General features: G+C 39.2%; 2 pseudogenes across 2 annotated transcripts in view; one reads left to right on the top strand and one right to left on the bottom strand.

The window, feature by feature from the left end:
• Positions 1-14,742, bottom strand: part of LOC100429134 (E3 ubiquitin-protein ligase ZNRF2 pseudogene) — a 195,539-nt pseudogene extending 180,797 nt beyond the window's left edge. For both annotated transcript variants that reach the window (XR_013415414.1, XR_013415415.1), the window contains exon 1: positions 13,204-14,742. The product of XR_013415414.1 is annotated as an E3 ubiquitin-protein ligase ZNRF2 pseudogene, transcript variant X1 (transcript). The remainder of the gene's footprint in view (positions 1-13,203) is intronic.
• Positions 1-18,772, top strand: part of LOC106997473 (putative C-mannosyltransferase DPY19L2) — a 105,545-nt pseudogene that overhangs the window by 21,332 nt on the left and 65,441 nt on the right.

The following is an 18,772-nucleotide window of genomic DNA, read 5'->3' as shown; positions in this document are numbered from 1 at the left end:
GAGAAAAGACAGTAATACTCCTGAGAAAATGGCCCAGATAAAGCACACTACATGCACAGAGAGTTTCCAATTTGCTTTTTAGTGATCTCCCACTTTAACAGTATCAGGAGTTAGCCAAAGATCACCAAACATTTAAGGAAAATATCTAACAAAAGAATGAAACCAAACAAACAGAAAAAGCAAGTGGGAAGAAACTGAGTAATCAGGAAACGGAACAAAGCATACACATACATATACAAATGTACACATACACATATACACATATACACAAACAGATGCACAAGTAAATACACATCAGTAATATTCTTAGAAAAAGATATTGTACCCACAAAACGAAAATGGAATATATGAAAAAACACTCTTTTCTAAAGACCTCAGAAATTTAAAAAAACGTTAAAAATTAAGTTAAAAATTAAAATTAGAGAAACAAATAAAAATTGACAAAATAATTATAAGATCACATTTTTAAAAGTCCCCATCTGGGCATGGTGGCATGCACCTGTAGTCCCAACTACTCAAGAGGCTGAGGCAGGAGGATCACTTGAGCCCAGGAGTTCAAGGCTGTTGTGAGCTAGGATCACACGACTACACTCCAACCAAGGTGACAGAGTCTCGAGACCTTGTCTTTAAATAAATAAATAAATCCCCCAAAAGAAAAAAAGAACAAAAAGCAAAGACATAAAAAAAGAAGAGAAAAAAGAAAAAGCAAAGGATTACTCTAGGTGTACAACATCTAAATCATGAAAGAAAAAAATGGCAAAAAAAAAAAAAAAAATCACAGAAAGCAGCCAACTCGAAGAGCCTACCAAATATGCTGCACAATGAATGAAAACAGTTCCCTCCCAAGGCATGTAATAATGAAATTTTCATACAAAGGATCAAAAACCATAATGACATCTATGTGCTCAACAGCAACACTAGAAGCCAGCAGGCAACAAAGCAACACATTTAAAATTCTCAGGGAAAATAACTTCAACCTAGAATTCTATATCAAGTCAAAGTACTAATCAAAAATGAGGGCAGAAATAAAGTATTTTCAGAAACGGAAGCCTCAAAACTTTTTTACCTTACACATATTCTTTCTCAGTAGGAACTACGAGATTACATCAACTAAAAACAATGGAGAACATCAAGAAAGAAGACATATAAATTCAAGGAACCAGGAAACTGAACATAAGAGAGAGGCAGGTAAATGCAATTTCCAAGATGATGATGAACAAAAAGCGATCTCAGGATAATCAGTTCAGAACACGGTAGGTCAGAGGGTCCCAGAAGAGACTTTAACAAGAAAATGACATTCAGGCAATACTCATTATATGAATAATCTGAGAGAAGATTTATACAAATGAGGGAGGGTTGTAACTAAACAATTTTTTTAATTAACAAATTTTTAAAAGACAAAAGAGAAAACACAAGATTGTACAGGAAAAGAAAAGCAGCCAACTGTGAAAAGGACTCTGAATTATTAAAAGTTAATTAGATTCTGTACACTTCACAACTAAAATATAGAATAACTCACACTTAAAATACTACAAGTGGTTGATCTAACTTCTGAGTCTCATCTCCAAATAATAGCTAAAGAAATTATCTACTTTACCATCCATTTATTATGACATAGACTCAAAAGAGATAGTGCTTATGAAGTAACTTTCCTAACACATAAATTACTATATGAAAGTGACTGTATTAGTTCAGTATTTATAAAGACACTTAAAGTGGCCAATAACATTAAATATTCTTAATTTTAGTTATGTTGTTTTAAAGAAACTAATGGCAATCCTCCAAAGAACTCTGTGTATGATAAGCTGGTAGGAAGAGTGGACAAAAGGAGTTATTAAGGAACTGACATTTCAGGGTCACTAGATTTGCTGTTTTTGAAGAAGTGCTATGATAGACAGGAAACCTGGAGAATTACAAATCAAGACTTCAGGACTCTCGGACTGAAGGGTGCTGAAGCACCAGCAAAGCAGCGAATTGCTTTAGTAAATGCCATGTCATCCAGGTTGCCTGAGATGCAGTAAATCATGGAACTAAAAAAAAATCTAAGTTTTTCAGCCTCTGCCCTGAAGCAGCAGCACACACTTAATGAAAACACTGACCTACCTTATCAACCATCCTTCCAACCATCTTCGACCGCCCACAAAACACACTCACATTGATAACACTTTGTAACACCTTCAAATGGTTATAAAAGAGCTATAAGCACAGTATAATTTTACTTCTAAGGCTATTTTATAACTGCCTCCATTTATATAATCTACATTATACCTATTTGGTTCAAAAATTAATTTATCTGTATTTACATTGTACAAATAAAAACATAGCCCACCACTTCTTTCTAGAGCAATACATTTTTATACATAATTTAAACACAGCAATAATTCTGATAATAATCTTATCTTAAAACATAATAAAGTAGTTATCAAATACATTTTGGGAAACATTCAACATTTACAAAGTTTTTACCATGTGTTTAGCAGGGTAAATGTGCTGAAAAACTCAATTCAAATGTTCAGGGGAGAATTCTGTAAATATAAGGAAGATACATTATAAAAATAATGCAAACTGGATTGTTTTTACAAAATCTGAGCAGTTGGGAAGAGAAAGGAATATGGTATCAGAGTAAAGCACACGGTCTTTTGAGGAGGGTGAGACTGGAAGTGGGGCATAAATCTTGGATGTTTTAATTTTTTCATTCATTGAAGAGGTTCGTTCAATAGTTAAAAGTATAAAGGCATGAAGTATGTGAACTACTTTAACCCTCACAATACTACAAAAGCAGGTTTTTGTTTTGTTCTGAGACAAAGCCTCGTTCCATCGCTCAGGCTGGAGTGCAGTGGTGCAATCTTGGCTCACCGCAACCTCAACCTCCTGGGTTCAAGCGATCCTCCTGCTTCAGCCTCTGGAGTAGACACCACCACACCTGGCTAATATTTGTATTTTTGGTAGAACCGGCGTTTCACCATGTTGCCCAGGCTGGCCTCGAACTCCTGAGCTCTAGCGATTGCCCCCCTCGGCCTCCCAGAGTGCTGGGGTTACAGGTGCAAGCCACTGCACCTGGCCTGATTCTAGAGATGAGAAAACAGAGGTACAGAGGAACTAAGAAACTTGCTTAAGGTCAGCCCAAGAAACATGACTTGAAGACTTAAACTCTTCCCCACAATAACAGAATACAGCCTGGACATAAAGTGCATCCCATCTCTGCTTTTGTAATTTATGGACAGACACAGAACTCAAACTGAGTTAATCTGAGTCCTTTCTGCTGGAGGTAGAGAAAGGTACTCCCTTCAGGCCTGTAAAATTGCATGTAGTTGGAAATACAGAGAGTCTCAAAGCCCCAGCTTAAAGAAGGCCCATATTACCTGGGGGCAGTGGCTGACACCTGTAATCCCAGACACACACAGACACAAAGAGACACACACACACACACACACTCTCTCTCTCTCTCTCTCTCTCTCTCTCTTTCCCTCTCCCTCTCCCTCTCTCTCTCTAAATTTCAGCTCCAGAGGCCTTGGTTCCTCCATTTGTTCCTTCAATTCTCTAAGTTACCCTAGGATCCTTTCAAAAATTTGAAACAATATATAGTTTTTCCACTTAATGCTATTTTGAGTTATGCTTCTATCCTTTACAACTGAAAGACCTAAGATTCTCTGACCATGGTGCAATACCTTTTTTTTTGTTTGTTTGTTTGTTTGTTTGAGACGGGGTCTTGCTCTGTCACCCAGGCTGGAGTACAGTGGCGCGATTTCGGCTTACTGCAACCTCCACCTCCCAGGTTCAAGCAATTCTCCTGCCTTAGCACCCCCTGGTAAGCTGGGATTACAGGCACCTGCCACCAAGCCCAGCTGATTTTTGTATTTTTTTTTTTAGTAGAGATGGGCTTTCACCATGTTGGCCAGGCTGGCCTCGAACCCCTGACCTCAGATGATCCACCCACCTCGGCCTCCCAAAGTGCTGGGATTACAGGCGTAAGCCACCATGCCCAGTCACGGTTCAATATTTCTAAATTAACACCAGAAGTAATAGAAGGGTAGTAGTAAGGACAACCACAATAAAGCCACACTTTAAAATAACTTCCAAGTAAAAGAAAGTATCAAAATGCAGTTAACATGATTATTCCTCGATAGAACTGACTTTTAAAAGAAAAAAAAAATGTGTACTCAATGATAATGAAAATGGTAAGTATCCAAAGCTATGGGAAGTGACTATATGTAACGAGAAGTAAACACAGCCTTAAACGCTTTTATCATTAAAAAATTATAAATAAAAAATAAAGAACTAAGAAGCTAGGTGAAAGAACAAAATTAGCTTTACAAAATGAGAAAGAACAGAATAGAGGTAACAGTAGAAAAAAATTAAAAACCAAAAAAATAGCAAAATTTATTGTTCAAATTGAGACTGGCTCTCTGAAACATATTACACATAATAAATAACCCATTATGTATATATGTCTTCTTTGTTTTTTTTTCCTCAGCTCATATATAAATAGGTAAATTAAAGAACTATTACACACTAATCACAATTTAAGCAAAAATTAGGATATTCCACATGGTCAGAACTTATGAAATTCAAATGACTGAATACACCTATAATTTTCTGACACACTAAATATTTTCGTTGCTAAAAAAAAAAAAGAGCCCTGAATGAAATAAAGACCTGATAGGTGATATTACTTGAAATAAATCTACCAATCTGTACTTATAAATATCAAAAACCATTTTGGCCGGGCGCGGTGGCTCACGCCTGTAATCCCAGCACTTTGGGAGGCCGAGACGGGCAGATCACGAGGTCAGGAGATCAAGACCATCCTGGCTAACACGGTGAAACCCCGTCTCTACTAAAAAATACAAAAACGAAAAAACAAAAAAAAACTAGCCGGGCGAGGTGGTGGGCGCCTGTAGTCCCAGCTGCTCGGGAGGCTAAGGCAGGAGAATGGCGTGAACCTGGGAGGCGGAGCTTGCAGTGAGCTGAGATCCGGCCACTGCACTCCAGCCTGGGTGACAGAGCGAGACTCCATCTCAAAAAAAAAAAAAAATTTTACATAGTCCTAAAGATTATACCTTGCTAGAAGCTGTTTCCATTTCTAACGAGCAATTTGGCAATAAAGATCAAATGCCTTGAACAAAAGTATATCTTTGTTTCTGGCAATCCCATGTCGCTGATAAATTTCTAAGAACTGGCTGGGCGCTCAGGCCTGTAATCCCACCACTTTGGGAGACCGAGGTGGGTGAATCTCTTGAGGCCAAGAGTTTGAGACTAGCGTGGCCAACATGGTGAAATCCAGTCTCTACTAAAAATACAAAAATTAGACAGGCATGGTGGTGCACACCTGTAATCCCAGCTACTTGGGAGGCTGAGGCACAAGAATCGCTTGAACCTGGGAGGCAGAGGTTGCAGTGAACCAAGATTGCACTACTGCACTCTAGCCTGGGTGACAGAGGGAGACTCCATCCAAAAAATTTTTTTTAAAAACCTGTAAAAATTTGCAAATTTGCTTACCAGGGTGTTCACAGCAACAGTATTTTATTATAACTGTACCAAACAAACTCAACCATAAGGAACAACCAAATAAATCCTTGACTCTTCATTTTCTCTCATACCTCCACATCTAATCCAGGTGGCTCTATCTTCAAAACACTGGATATCCAGAATATGGCCACTGCTTAGCACCTCCAGCACTGCCACCCTACTCCAAGCTACTGTTATCTTTCATCTGGATTTCTGCCTCCTTGCTGACTCTTGCCACCTCACACAATAGCCAGAGTAATCCTTTAAAACCCAAGTCAGATTATGTCAATCCTCTGCACAAAAATACTCCAGTGTCTCCCCATCCCTCTTTCAAACAAAAGCCAGAAACCACAGGTCAGTGGTTACCAGGCAGTTTATGATTCTGTCCCAACCTCACGCCACCCCATTATGCTCTCATCTTCTACAGCCCTCTGCACTCCAGCTGCAGTAAATCTACATATCAGGTACACTCATGCCTCAGGGCCTTTACAGTTACTGTTCCCTGTGCCTGAAAATGTTTTTCCCCCAGAGATCCTCATGGCTTGCTCCTTCACTTTCTGCTTAAATTGTCACCTTGTCAGTGAGGTCATCCTTAAAACCCTATTTAAAATAGCAACTATAGACAGGGCTCCATCCCAGAATCTCTATCAGCCTTTGCACTCCATTTTTTTCCATTACACTGAATGCCCTAACACGCTATGTATTTTACTTGTTTGTTTACTCTCTCTCCCAAATAGAATAATAAGGCCCCTAAAAGCAGGGATTTTTGTCTTATTTCTTCACTGCTGTATCCCCAGAATAGTGTCCAGAAGAGCGGGTCCTCGTTAAATATTTGAGTGATTTTTGGAATACTGGGTGATAATTAAAAATCACGTTATAAAAAATTTTAATACAATGTTAGAAACTAGTGGAAAGGGAAAGAGCACGTTATCAAAGAATATGTAACCCATGGATCAAGAAGAAATCATATGGGAAATTGAAATGCATTTTTCACTGAATGTTAACAAGAACACTTCAAAATCAGTGGGATTCAGGTAAAGCAATTCTTAGAGGAAAATTTGTAGCTTTAAACTTTGTATGAGAACATCAGAAAGGTTAAAATCAAAACAATATAAAAATGAATGTTCCAAACAAACTTTGTGTCTAAAACAAATACATATATAAAAGACATTAACACTTTTTTCTGGTTATTTCTGGTGGTAAGATTACCAGCAATTTGCTTTTGTGTGTGTGTGTGTGATGGAGTCTCACTGTTTTGCCCAGGCCAGAGTGAAGTGGCACGATCTCGGCTCACTGCAAGCCCTGCCTCGCGGGTTCACGTCGTTCTCCTGCCTCAGCCTCCCGAGTAGATGGGACTACAGGTGCCCGCCACCATGCCCAGCTAATTTTTTGTATTTTTAGTAGAGACGGGGTTTCACCGTGTTAGCCAGGATGGTCTCGATCTCCTGACCTCGTGATCCGCCCACCTCAGCCTCCCAAAGTGCTGGGATTACAGGCGTGAGCCACTGCTTTTCTGTATGTTAGTTTTTCTCTAGTGAACAGGTATTATTTTTATAATTTAAAAAAAAAAAAGGTTTTAAAAAACATCCTTTCCCTGTGGTTGAATTCTAATTGCTGGCCTCTTCCTCTGCCTGTCTCTTAAAATACTTCTCTGGATTCCATCCTTGTCCTTCATCAACTTATATTTATTCCTTAGGAATCTTACCCACTTTCTGGATTCATTTATAACCTGAAAATTGATTTCTCAATTTTTTGTAATATCCTGAATTAGAGACTCATGTTTCCAACCACTTAAAGGATACTTCTATCCAGGTGGAAATCCTACAGCCACTCAAATTTAACAGGCCTAAAAGGAACTCATTATCATTTCCTAAAACTTGTTCTTTTCATCTTTAATACTGGTTAAAGACATCACTATGTACCCTGGTTCTCAATTCTATCAGTTCTACCTTAGAAATCTCAATCAAATCTAACTTTTCTTCTCCCTCACCAATGCCATGTTTTCAACATAGGCATCTTCTATCAGTTATATTCTAAAATTCGAATCCTAACTTACCCTCCTGCTATCACACTCTCCTCCTCAAGAACTGAATCCTGATAGGGGTTGCTGCATACAGCCTGAAGTCTGCACCACTAGAGAAGGTTGCCATCCATGTAAACTACAATTGTTAATTGTGCCCAATGGCCTAATCATGATACTCCCCCTGCTTTCAAACTTCATGAGATAAAACAAACCTATAGCACTACAAAATCCTTCAACTGGCTCCACTTTCTATTTTTCTAGCTTCAGGTTCTCATCATTCCTCTATGCACCCCGCAGTCCAGACATATTTAACTTTTCTGTATGCCCTATCAAAACCCACGCTTCTGTGGATTTCTCTTTAGTCTATAGTGCCCTCTCTCCGTAAAACTTCTAAATCCTTCAAACTACAGTTCAAATGTACCCTCCTCTGGGAAGCATTTTTTGACTAGCCTAGACAAAGATACTTCACTAAGCATTTTGCTAACAGTTCATTTACAGAATTTGTTGCACCGTATAATAATCACATATACCCATCTCCCAAATTCAGTGGAGAGTTGAGCAGTGCATAAAGAAGCCCCATATTTGAACTCTCAGTAACTACAATGCGCAGCCCTTAAAAGGGGCTCGATTCATGTTTATTAATACTATACTTACCATATGCATTAGGACAACTTTTTAAAAGTAAATAAAAAATGAGTTTAACAAAAAAGTTACATGTTCAACTGTCAATCTAAGTCTATAATCCATGTGGCAGACAGAACTGATGTGACTGTTCTTGATTCCTACACTTCCTGGTGTTTAAACCTTTGTATAATTCCCTCCCCTTGCACATGAACTGGACCTACGGCTTGCTTCTAATCAATGAAATACAGTAAAGGCAATGGGTTGTATGTGATTACAGGTACGTGATTATGTAAGAACATAGCACCAGTTCACCTTTGCTAGACTCTCTTCCTGTGCTGACTTTGAAGAAGCAAGCTGCTCTGAACCTAACAGACACAAAGAAATAAATTCAGCCAATAACCCAAGGAAGTCTGGGGGGAGACCTTTCCCCAGTTGAGTCTCTAGATAACAACCCAGCCCTGGCCAACACTTTGACTGCAGTCTTACAGAGGACACAGCTAAGTTGTGCCCAGCCTCTTGACCCATAGAAATTGCGAGGTAGTAAATGTGTTGCTTAGAACCGCTAAATTTGTAGTCATTTGTTAATAAGCAGCTTAGAAAACGAATAAAATCAGAACCTAAGGCATTTCTGAACTCTTTTTTCACAAAAAGGCCTACGTTTTGTCCAATTTCTAAACAAGTAAATGTCATGTACATGCAAAATTAAAACACAGACTAACATTTCAAATTAACAATAGTTCTTAAGAATATTTACATAAGGTAAAACTTAGGAAGTAATTTGCTATATAAAGCAGTTCCTACACTCTCTTTTAACACATTTGCCAATATACCCAATTTTACATAATACTTAGTAGACGTAATAAGTGTAACATTAGGGCAATTCTCCTTACAGCCCAAACAATAATAAATAGTTTAAAAGTTGATATCTAATTAACGATATTTGGTAGTCAGAAGAACTTACTTACTAGTCATCAGGCAAAGCAATCAAATTGGAGGACAGCAAGGGACTTGCTGGAGATGTGCCTGAGGGAGTAAGACACTATCTTACAACAGGGCTCTTACCCCCTCAGGCACTGCACCAGCCAGCAAAGCATCAAAATACCAGGTTCTCAGGTCATGCTGCTCTCAGATCAGGTGATGCCCTGTGCAACTCACCAATCCTCCCCACCTTGCAGTCAAGAATAGTTCCGAAAAATTCCCAAAGCAGAAACTTCCACGACACAGGCCACACTTACACACAGCAAAGCATATAATATGAAGGTATGAAATTACAAGTGAGAAACAATAACCACCAAAATTCTTGTTACTTCAGGAGTGGCAGGGGTTGTGGTTAGAAGGCTCATTTTTCTTAGAAAGAGGCAAACATTCCTCTTCTGCCACTCCCCGTAAAAGCCTTCGATGGCACAAAATAACATTCAAGAATGGGAAATAAATTACAATGTCCCAAATTCAAACATTTTGGCACTTGATATTGGTAAGAAGTGATAACTGAGACCAATTCAATAATGGTTAATTGATGAAGATAACCTAACACCATAAAACTTCACATCTGCTTTACAAATTAAGAGAAATCTTCCTAGAAATACAGGTCTTCTTCAACATATTCAGTTTTAAGAGATAACCCGCACTCCTTCAATATAAGAAAACATGTTTCACAAGTAACAAGGCACCTGAATGACAATCAGACTACTGAAATACTCAAGAGCAAGTCACACCCAAGAAAGCTCAAGAAAATCAGAAGGCCAAAAGCAACCCCACACCACTGGTTGTCTGAGATTAAGTCATTTTACATTTTCACTTCCGGACTCAAGGACACATTTAGAAGTCCACACAATTTCTCTGGAAATAATCTCCATTTATTGGTATATTTCTATAGCTCAATTCATCTACCCCATTCTTGCCGCATCATTAAAAGGCTATTTTACCACTCATGTTATGCTCTTATGAACAATAGCTACTTGACAGTGGGAAAAAAAACGTAGATATAAATTAAAGCCAGACAAACCCCTCTAAGATACCATCAAGACTTTTAAACGTTAGGAAATACCCTTAAGACCCGTTTTAAAACAAAGGTGATGGACAATACTAGCAGTAGTCGAGAAAGCGTCTGTTCACTTTAACACTCCCCAGTCTGAAAAGAATAACAAAGACAAGATTTACTTCACCTAAAAACTCCTATATAAATATAATCATATTCTGATGTCCGGCAACTCAATTCTAGGAAATTTCTACAAACTGAAATATCTGGATTAGGCATTTTTCTTCCAGTCTCTAGAGAAAATAAGAGCGTATATAGCCAAAATAGATGTCCAAAAGACAGCAAAACATAAAACCAACACAGAAAACTTCCTCGTTCAATGTGGCAATTCATTGTGAGGGAACTACTAAAAATTCCACTTGCTAGACTCTTAAGTGTTAAAAATAAAAAGGGGGAACTGTTTTTCATTTTCTATAAATTACATGACAGCTCACAAGAGAATAATTCTGAATCTTATTGGTACCATATTTTCTTATTAGGAGACGTGAATAATCTAAACAACAATTAAAACAACAGCTTTACAAAAAACAATATGAACTTTCCATTAATTCTGAAATAATCCTTTTATCAATTTTAAGATGGGTTATTTGTATATAACCATTTATAAAATTTGTAACTGAATAAACACAATAATGCTATAATAGATACTAAAAAATCAAGTAAATGTGAAGTATAGTCAAGTCTAATTTTTTAAATTATAAGATCTAGCTCCCTAAATCTCATGATGATGAGAAACACACTTCTATTATTTTCCTAATAACCCGTCCACTAAAATATAGGTAAAAATCTCAGTAAGGCATGCCACTAAGATGGGGTTTTACATAAGTGTATTCCATCTCCCTGTCTCAACAAAAATTTCAGGATGTGGCACTTTCATTTGATCCTGTCATACAGTAAGAACAGGTAATTTCTCTGATCCCTTTCCAGCAATTCTCAACTGAGGTTCCTCATCTGAATCACTAAACACAGGCAATTTTTTCAGTGACTGTTTTCTCAACTGTTCCAAGAATGATACATAACTAAAACTGTCCTAAATGCACTGGAGCTAAAAGTTAAAATGCATTGCACACTACAGCACAATTGTCTCCACAAAGCCGGTTGAGAAAGGCTGCTATAAGTTCCTCAGAAACTGTCTCTGTACTACTAGGTCCCAGTCACCCAACCCCAACAGCACTAAAAGAACTATAGTGAGTGCACAAACCTAGAACTTAGATAAGAAAAAAGAGAAATGCTTTATCTCCAACTTTAAGCAACTAGGTATTTTGACTTACTCATTTACTAGGAATAACATGGGGCTCAACTGTCCCGTGCTCTGAATGGAATGCATTTACTTAACAAAGTAAACCCATAGAAATATGTTTCTCAAAGGGAATTATCAGCTCTTAGAAAATGAATTTTTAAAAATCAGCATATTAAATATTAACTATTAACTTGACAAGGCTTTTCCTATTCACCCTTCTTTAGCGAACTTATTCATCTTTTGATAACTGCTAAATGCAAGTTTTCACTTTAAAAAGATAAAGATAAATATTAAAAACCAGTTTGCCCTTCAATCTCACACTAATCACCAATTCTCAGAATCTGCCTTTTATATTCTTCAGTGTGGACTACAGCAACTTCAACTGTTTAGTTGTGATCAAATCACTTTAAGGACACCAGGAGAGTTCTTTTACTCAAAAGCAAATGACTTTTAAAAATGGCCCAATTTTAAGAGGGATGAATATTTTTAAGAAGCAAAAATTAATTTAAAACAAGGTAGCTAATTAAAAGTCAAGCGTCATTCCATATTGAATGTGCAAAGCGTTACTAAAAAGATGGGAAAAATTAAACATGACATTCTTATTTTTAATTTATGCTGGCGTGTATGCTGATAGTACAGAACATCAGAACAGATAAATTACTACGTATTCCACTTTACTAAGTCTCCACTCAAAGTTCCTACGTTTACAAATACATGAGTAAAAGAGGCACAAAAATGTAGGGGATGCTGTTTTCGCTGTTCATCTGCGCTCAGCTGCGAATTCTTCTAATATTGGATGCATAATGCGATGAAATGGGAATGCTTATCTTCTATACTTCTATTTATTTTCATAAATCGGGGAGGGGAGGTGGTCTTGATTCATTTACTATTAGCGTTTTGCAATAAAGTAGATCAGCATAAAACATAACTGAAGAAGTAGAATTCACTTTTCCCAGGACAACGCACCCTTCCTCCTGTTTCTATAGTAAAGCACATCATTTTGCTATTAAAAATGTCCATTTTCCCCAACTGACTTTTTCTTAACTCTAGTCAACACTGCTCTTCAAAAGAACCTAGCCAATTACTGTACCTTGCAGGCAGAGTTGCAAAATTTTTACTTCCTTAGGAAACTTTTCCACTTTTTAAATGCTTTCTAAATTAAGCAGGACTCACATTAACTGTGACCTTAAGTAGCGGTTCAGTGGGGTTTAAAAACAAACTTTTCATTAACGCTTTCCTCCAATTAAAGTGACATAGTAAGTGGGACTGACACAGATTTAAGAATTACAGCTTTTTATTAAAGGTCGGTCCAAAGATGGTAACTCAGCGTTCATCCGAGACCCTTTGACCTTTGCCCTTTAAAAACTGTTCCCCACTGAGTCCCCAGATAGAACTACATTTAGCAACAGGTCTCCTCCTGACTTCCCGGTACTAAAAGCCACAACCATAAGGGCTGTTTCGTCGGTTTGTTGTAAAACAACATTTGCTCCAGTCATCTCTCTGAAAAAGAGACTTTCTCTACCGGGGAGCCGCTGAGGTGAGGGTGCTCACGATGTTTAAATACCAAACCACGCGTCTACGCGACAGCCGCACCGCAGCAGTTAAGTGCCGGGGGTTTCTTCCCAGGATGGAGACCTGCGGGGGCTGGGCCTGGCAGCAGCCCCCGGCACCCCGGGCGAAGGAGAAAAGAAGGCTAAAAATAGCCGGCGGCCACAACCCACGTGCAGCCGCGGGAGGACCGAGCGCGGGCCCGCGGAGAGGGGTCCGTACCTCCAAACATGTGCGGCGAGAGGAGAGCTGGTAAGGAGCTAATCACCGGGCGCAGTACTCCGGTGCTCCCGGCCGCCGCCGCCGCCGTCTTCAGGGCTGCTGTGCACCGAGTCCTGCGAGCCGTAGGGGCCGCCGCTGCTGTTCGGGATGCTGAAAGAGGACTGCGCCGCACGGGCCGCCGACGCCACGCTCCCCACGGCCCCGCCGAGGCAGCGGCTGCGCGGGACTGCCGAAGCCGCGGCGGCGCCGGCCGCAGCGCTGAGCTGGTGCGCATTGGGCACCTGAGCCGGGAACCTCCGCGCAGCGGCGGTCAGAGCGCCTCCGCCGCCGGCGGTCCCATTGGCCCCTCCGCTGCTACTGGAAAGTAGATCTGAGCCCGAGCACGCGCGCGTGCGACTGTTAACTGCTGTCGGGCCGCTCTGCTTGGCGCTCATGTCCGTCCTGGCCCGGGCAGGGTCCGGCCCGGCCCGCGCGCTGCGCCCGGAGAGCCCAGAGGGCAGGAGTGAGCGCGGGAGCTAGAGAGCAGGGCCCAGGCGCCGCGGCCGGTCCAGAGAGGCCCCCGCGCGTACAGGGCCGCAGCCCGGCGCCCCCTTCTCTGGGCGGCGGGCGAGGCTGGCGGCTTGACGCGGGCGGGGGAAACGAGGAGACGCGCAGAGGAAGGGGTCCCGGCTGCGCGCACCCCTCGCTGGCTCCAGCAGGAAGGGGCGGCTCAGTTGGCCGTGCGGCTGCCGCTGGTTTTGCTTCTGGTGCGCCACAACGGGTCGCTGGTGCTCTCTGCTGCTGCGCTCGGCGCCCCGAGCCTCGGCACAGCCTCCTCTCGGGCGGCCGCTGCTAGCGCCGCTATCCTCCGGCTCCCAAGGCGGCTGGCGGCTGAGCGGGAGGCGCCCGCCCAGACTCCGCCGGGGCCACCTTCCCTCCTCCCCCAGCCACCCAGCTGTTATTAACGGAGAAAGAGGGAAAAACGGGTGGCGCGCGAGGGGAGGACGAAGAATGGGAGGGAGGGGTGGCGCGCGCTTCCTGGCAACCGTCGCCTTGCTCCCCCTGCGAGATTAATTTCACAGGAGATTAATTTCTCATTTACAAATAAAAATGTGAGTTTAGAACAGAATGTTTTAAAAAGGTAAAAGCATTCATTGCATACTATATGCCAGCACTATACTTAGGACATACATGACTATATATGTGAGCTCTTATCTCACTTCTCTTGTAGAATAGTTATTATTAAACTCATTTGAGAGATGAAATGATTGAAAGCTGTTGAAGGATTTCTTGAAACCATAGAAACTATAACTTGCAGAGTCAGAATTTCAGTTCAATTCTGACATCAAAGCTATACTTTTCCTACTATATCAAGCTGCATAATAAATCTACGCTTGTGAGACGTGGAAAGATGTTTACGATGTTTAGTGATATATATTACATTAACATTGATAATGTGATCTCATTAGGTAGTATTGAGTAACTCTTAATTTCATGTTTTAAATGCCTAGGGGGAGGACTGGAAAGATAATCACCAACATTTTTTTTGTTTTTTTGAGTTGGAGTTTCACTCTTGTTGCCCAGGCTGGAGTGCACTGGTGTGATCTTGGCTCATTGCAGCCTCTGCCTTCTGATTTCAAGTGATTCTCCTGCCTCAGCCTCCTGAGTAGCTGGCATCACAGGCGCCTGCCACCATGCCCAGCTAATTTTTGTATTTTTAGTAGAGATGGGGTTTCACCAGTTGGCCAGGCTGTTCTCGAACTCCTGACCTCGTGATCTGCCCGCGTTGGCCTCCCAAAGTGGTGGGATTACAGGCATGAGCCACGGTGCCTGGCCAATCACCAAAATATTAAAAATGGTTAGCTTTTAGAGGTGCTTACTTTCCTTTTTCAACTCTTTATTTTTTTATTTTTCCCCCAGTGATCTCACATTAGTTTTCCAGAATGTATAATGTTATTTTTTAAAAACCTCTGAGACATAAACATTCTGTTAGAAATTTTTTTGTGGTTATTTTTCCTTTCTCTTTGAATATGTTACAAATAGCTTGCAGATTGGAAACAACTGGTTAATTAAATCTTCTGCTTGGTTAAAGTGGTAATGCATACGGGTGCTATTATTCCATTATGTTCCAGTTTTTATAATGTATTTTATATATTTTATGAAGGAATAAATTCAAGGATCTAAATGAAATGAATTTTGAAATGTTTCTATAAATCTTTGTATTTTTCTATTAATCACCATATTTTAATTATATACTTTTATATTGACTTAACAGTTACTATTTATATTACAGAATTGGTTACCGCATATGTAATATTTTTCTATATAGAAGCATAATGTATAATTTTGAAGTGACTGATTCACAAGTGAAATGATCTAAATTGTCAGAGTTTATAATGTCTAAGGCAACCATCACAAAATGGTACTTTGGAAAGATCATTATGAAGAGAATGTATTTTCCTCCATTATCTCTTTTTTTTTAGTCTTTTTAAAGGTAGTCATAGGCTCCTGGTATTGCACATTAATGGGAATAATGAATTTATTTGGACTAGAGACTAAGACCTGCTGGAATGTCACCAGAATAGAACCTCTTAATGAAGTTCAAAGCTGTGAAGGCATGTTTCTTCCAAACATGCTGTCATTTGTAAACATTCATCAACATTTAATAATATGATTCACTTTTAAGAATTATTGTAAAATACTGTTGTTCACTTAAAAAAATTAGAAGTGACTCACCTCAATGAGTATTTTACATTTTAAAGTAGTTTTTTGAGAAGGCTGTGTGCTTACAAATTTGAGTATAAAGTTTGGAATTTGAGTATTAACATATCCCATTGTAATGCAATTTTGACTATAAGTTAGTCTTCTGTTTCAGAATGCAAAGATACAGAAAGATGTGTCTTGGAGTAGTTTCAATATATAAATTTTGAGGGTAGATTAAGTAGTCAAATATCTATTTGTAATAACTAATATAAATTTAATTATGCATACATATTTTAAAAATTTAAAATTGCATAAATATGCAATAATAGATTTAGAAATACTACTTTTTATATATGCTCATAGTTCATGAGTAGTATTAATAAAACTCTTCCTATTTATATTCTACATTGATTTCTTTGTCAAAGAACCGCTTTTGGAATCATCTAACAGCTTTCCAGGATACATAGTGGTCACTTCCATTTAAGATGTTTGCATTTCAGCACTTTTACAATTCAAGTACGGTGCTGTCCCTTGAGACTCTCATTCAGAGCCACATGTATCTCTTTTCATAACACTAATACTGTTGTTTTTTCTTTATTTCTTCAAATTCTTAAGAACATGACTTACTATATTTTATGAATAAATTTTTAGACTTGTTTGTAACAACATTCAACTCTTGGAATATGAACCAAATCTATTTTCATTACATTTTTTACTAATTCCCTCAGTAAAAATAGAATTGATGAGGATGTTTGAGGGGCAATTGTACTTTTTTGTGTACAATGTAAAGGATTGGAGAAACTGCCTCATAAAATGAGAGGCTTAGCAATGATTCAGTCAGCTAGAAGGTGTGACCCTGTCTGAGTGGTGAAAATGATCACCTAAGTATGGTGTTAGTTACATTCCCGATAAGTGATAGGTTCGTGTTTGGCACTTGGCACACCGAGATGAACCAGCTAGGCGTGGAGCCTTACCCTCATTGAGTTTATGCTGTAAGGGGGCTGTTAGCAGTTACAACTGTGATGGATATTACAAATAAGAAAATAAGGTTCCCGACATTAGGAGTAAGAGAGGGTAAGTATTTTAAGAATAGGGAATAGCATATTCAAATATCCTGAAGCAAGAGAGAACTGAAAGAAGGCTAGAATTCCTGGAAGCAATGGAGAAGAAAATGATGTGAAATGGTGCTGGGAATATAAGGAAGGATCAGATCATGAAAGGCGTGCACTGGCGAAGGATTTTATACTTTATCCATTGAAGAATTTTAACAGATTTTCATTTTAAAACATTATTTAGTCAATGGTATGGAAAGAATATTAGAAAAGGGACAAAAGTAGGTTCAGGGAGACCAGGCAGGAGACTTCCTCTATTCTCAGCAAGTGACTGCAGGAAAGATAATGTGGAAATGCCTGGGTGTGAGAGAGATTTTGGAAGTAGAATGGACGAGACTTGGTAATTGTTTGGTAAGGGAGGGGAAGGTGAGTGAAGAGTCATGTGAAACACAGTTGGGTTTCTAGCTTAAGTAACTGAGCTCCTTTGAATGGTAAGAAGCATTTGAACAGCAGCAGGTTTGTATTGTTATGTTTCATTGTGTATGCATTAATTTGAGGTACTTAAGACACCTCAGAGTGGGGACATGAAGTGGCTATCTGGGTATGAGAATAAGGAGAAAGTTCTGGATTAAATGTAGAGTTGGAGTCATCTGTATATAGATCATTGGAGCCATGGATGTGGAAGAGTTTCTTTATGGAGAATATGCAGATGGAGAAATGAAGGGGGCATACGACAGAACCTAAGGTGGTCCAGTGTCGAAGAGTGGTAAATAAAACAAGAGAAGTTACTGGAACTGACTCAGAGGAGTGATCAGAGAGGCAGGGGGAATCAGAAGGCCAGCCTTCAGACCTTGGCTCCAGCCAGTTAAAGTGAAATAACCTCTGACAAGTTGAGTATTCTATGTTCTGTTTTCTCAATCATAAGAAAAGTATTTTTATATCTGCTAATGTCATAAACTTGTTCTGAGAAAAATGTGGGATGATCGTAAAGTACGTATTGCCACACACACGCACGATCTTCTGTATGGAATATACTAAGATTCTAGCTATACATGATAATGGATCAAATGACTGGATCATTTCGTATAGACTAAAGCTGTATCCTGAAGTCAAAACCATACCTTAACTCTTCCTAGAGCCTAGCAACAGATAAAAATAATGCAATGGATTTTCTTTTGTATTCATTAAGTGGTTCTACAGACAGTTCCAGACACTTAACCACTAGCAGCATCAGCTAATAAATGTGAATCCCCAACAAATCATTACAGTGTAATAGTAATTCTTTAGAGGAAAGTACAAATGCAGTTATAAAAAGTGTTAAGTATAAGTGTAACTATATTATACCTCAATAAGGGTGAGCTTACATATGTGTATGTGTAGATATACACACATATATATACACACATACATATATATGTGTCTGCATACACACACACACACACAAACTCTTATAAGGGTAAAGAATTAAACACAGCAGCAATCTGGAAAGCAAATGCTTTCAGCAAATTCATGAGCTCTTGATTGCAAAGCACCGAGATAATTATGCCCAATTGCTTTAGAGTCGTATATTCATTAAACACTGATTATCTGTATCTTTTCAAAGGATTGGGAGATCCTGCTTGCTATTATGTTGGTGTAATCTTTATTTTAAATGGACTAATGATGGGATTGTTCTTCACGTATGGAGCATACCTGAGGTAAGACTACTACTGAATTAAGAGACCTTTCAGTGGGCTTATACAGACTGGCTGATATTTGTTGATTAAATGAAAAGGAAAATTAACGAGATTAGATTCATATCAGGAAAGTTTGTGGATTTGTTTGATTTTTTTCAG

Source organism: Macaca mulatta, chromosome 3 (assembly GCF_049350105.2).
Source record: "Macaca mulatta isolate MMU2019108-1 chromosome 3, T2T-MMU8v2.0, whole genome shotgun sequence".
In the NCBI taxonomy this organism is placed as follows: Eukaryota; Metazoa; Chordata; class Mammalia; order Primates; family Cercopithecidae; genus Macaca; species Macaca mulatta.
The sequence above is the reverse complement of the archived record's forward strand: the minus strand, read 5'-3'. Positions and strand labels throughout refer to the sequence as shown.